Source organism: Syngnathus acus, chromosome 2 (assembly GCF_901709675.1).
Source record: "Syngnathus acus chromosome 2, fSynAcu1.2, whole genome shotgun sequence".
In the NCBI taxonomy this organism is placed as follows: Eukaryota; Metazoa; Chordata; class Actinopteri; order Syngnathiformes; family Syngnathidae; genus Syngnathus; species Syngnathus acus.
In genome coordinates this window covers 1,058,610-1,061,626 of record NC_051088.1, presented here as the reverse complement: position 1 = coordinate 1,061,626, position 3,017 = coordinate 1,058,610, and the positions used below count along the sequence as shown (strand labels likewise).

Below are 3,017 nucleotides of genomic sequence, written 5' to 3'. Positions count from 1 at the left end.
TGGGAGTCCCTCCTAAAGCCCCCACGACCCGACCCCGGATAAGCGGAAGAAGATGGAAGGATGGACTTTACGACGCTCACGACGCAAAACCGTTTAGGTCAAAAAAAGGCTTTAAATATCAGATGAAATATGAAAAAATATACATAAATAATATAAAAAATAATGTATGAGACGTGTGTCGTAAACATTAACGAGAAGGGTGATATTGGGTTTTGTGACTGCAGTAAACAGGCCAGGTTGCATCATGTCAGATTTTTAATGCAAATTAAATAATTCTCCATTTTATCTATATTTCTACTTCATATGCAACAAATTACTTCATAATCACAAAATAATAATCCAGTCTTTTTGTTGTTTGCGATCACTGTGAGTGAGTACGCGTAGTAGTGTGGAGAGTTAGTACGAAGTAGACAGTTCTCACCAGTAGTCCGGGTTTTTTTTTTTTTTGCCTTGCCCTGTGCAGCGTCACTTGCAGCGTCTCTGATTTTGGCGTCGATTTAGTCCTTGGTGTGTGGACATTTGAATGAGGAAGTGTCTGTGTCACGGATTATCTTGCAAACGGACACCTGTGTGCGCGTGAACTGGGAAGGGACGGAGGAGACACGCTCGCAACCGATCATGAGCGCTGGCTCATGTGCGCGTTCCCGTTAGGATGACTTTCATTACTGTGGCTCACTCTGGGGCGCGCAGGTCCCCGCGGCAGTGCCAGCGGGCCACTTATTGATTTTGTGACACAATGCTTCGGGCCAATCTAAAGTTAGACGCGGGCCGCATTTGGCCCGTGGGCCGGACTTTGGATATGCCGTTTTTTTCCATGTATAATGCGCCCCCATGTATAATACGCACCCTAAAAATGGCATGTTGATACTGGAAAAAAGCCTGTACCCATGTATAATACGCACCCAAATTTTGACTCCTACTTAAGTCCGGAAACGTAAAATTATTTCAGAAAAAAGATCATCTTTGGGAACAACCGGATGTTATTCTGCCGGTCAGTATCACTGCGCATGCGCTAGCAAACTCAATAGCGAAGAAATGTTTTGGATTTGTGTAGGGTACATTGTGACAGCAAACGAGCAGGTGATCGCGCAAGCGTCTGATACGAGAGCATTGTGTTCGTATGGAGCGTGTTTGAAGTGAACAGCAGAGAAGAAAGCACATCTGTAATGGCGGCCTCCGTATGATATCCGGATTAAAAAAAAAAAAAATGTTACCCATGTATAATGCGCACCCCAGATTTTAGGACAATAAATTAGTTAAATTTTGCGCATTATACATGGAAAAAAACGGTAGCTGGTCTAAACAAAAGGCACTACCGATAGAATATTTTGGCATGCGTCCATATATGAACAGGCCCTGAAAAACATCAATGACATCATCGTTTGATTGACATTGACTCAGCTATCACCACAGTGTTAATCTTTAGTTGTTCACAAGTGCTAACATACTACATGTTGAGGAAAAAACAGGACAGATGGTGGAGCATTGGTTAGCACGTATTAGAACTGCTACCTCATTAGAAACATTTAAGACACGTTTAAAGACACATTTTTATGATATGGCCTTTAATTAACCTGTAGTGGCCGATTCGGCTGGAGTTTGTGTTTTTGCCCCGCCCCCCCTCCCCGGCTGGGGAGGTGGTTAGGTGACACCCACACTGTCTGGATTTCTTGTCGATCAATTGGGATGAGGGATCTGAGGCGGATTATCACCCTTGAAGATACCGCCAGGACAATTGAGGGCACCTTCCTGCAGCTCTTCACTTTGAATATGGATATCTACTTTTTCTTTGGATTGTTTTATATTATGTATTCTATGTGCCCTCTCTGCATCCATTGCAGCCTGGTCATCCTGGAAGGGGGATCCTCCCATCTGTGGTCAATTCTCAAGGTTTCTCATTTTTCGCCCAGTCGCGTTTTTTTGAGTTTTTCCTTGCCCTCCTGGGAGTTTAAGATCAGGGGATGTTTGAGTTCAGCAAACCCAGCATACAACACAAACCAACATGCTGATGAAAATAATGGGTAAACAAAACAAGCCAACATGCTAATAAATATAAAACAAAAAGAACACAACATGCCAATAAAATTGTAATAGATGTAACACAAGACCACAAACGATAATGAACTATAAAAATTGGAACACAAGCAAACATTTAGGAGCTAATCTAATTCTAATACAAGCACAAACACGTGCATGAGCATCCAGAGCAGGTCAACGTTGACCGACAAATGAAATGGCAGCTGCTCATTCGGAAATCTGCAAGGACACACAAAAGTACATAAGCAACATCGCTAATATGCTAGTGAAAATAAAAGGTAAACAAATCTTATGGTAAGCAACACTGATAAAAATACAAATCATTATGTGACAAATGTATATGACGTAATTTAAACAAATACAAGCGATGCTACAACATCGTAATGAAGATACTGTGTGATAAAAAGAATAAATAAAGAACAGCTAGCATGTTAATGAGGATAAAAGGTCAACAACACAACAGGTCATGAAGGTTGTTTCCTGAGCTTAGACAGCAATTGGCAAAATCCATTTCTAAAGGTGTTAATGATGGCTATTAAATTCATTATAGAAAAATATTGACTACCTACTGCTGAAAATGGCCAAAAAAGTATCCTTTTAAAGAACACCAGCTAACGAACATAAGAGCACGATGGTGTTCATCTTGTCTTGCTTATTCAAAAATATGTTTGAAGTGTCTTTTCTTCAGACAATTGTTTTTTCCACAAAGAGAAAACTCTTCAGCTGTCACTCCAGCCTTCATCAGAGCTGTAACTGCTTCCTTGTGTCTAAAAACAGCTGATCAGGTCAGGAATCCTTCAAAATAAAGTTCCCGAACCCAACCGTGTCTGAATTCCCAACCTTTGCCGCCGTTGAAGTCTGGTGTCTCAGGTGTGTGGGTGTATTTTAAGCACCCTTGCCCTTGTTGATGTTGCTGACCCATCTACGATAATAATAATGACAATAATGATAATAATAATACATCCGATTTTTCTGACACG

At 41.1% G+C, this 3,017-nt stretch overlaps 1 long non-coding RNA gene across 1 annotated transcript; it reads right to left on the bottom strand.

Annotated features, from left to right (window-relative positions):
• Positions 1–391: 391 nt before the first annotated feature.
• LOC119119534 lies at positions 392–800 on the bottom strand. The gene is made up of 2 exons (XR_005097329.1): positions 718–800; positions 392–675 (listed from the first exon to the last, which is right to left on the bottom strand). It is a non-coding gene; the product is annotated as an uncharacterized LOC119119534 (long non-coding RNA).
• Positions 801–3,017: the final 2,217 nt, after the last annotated feature.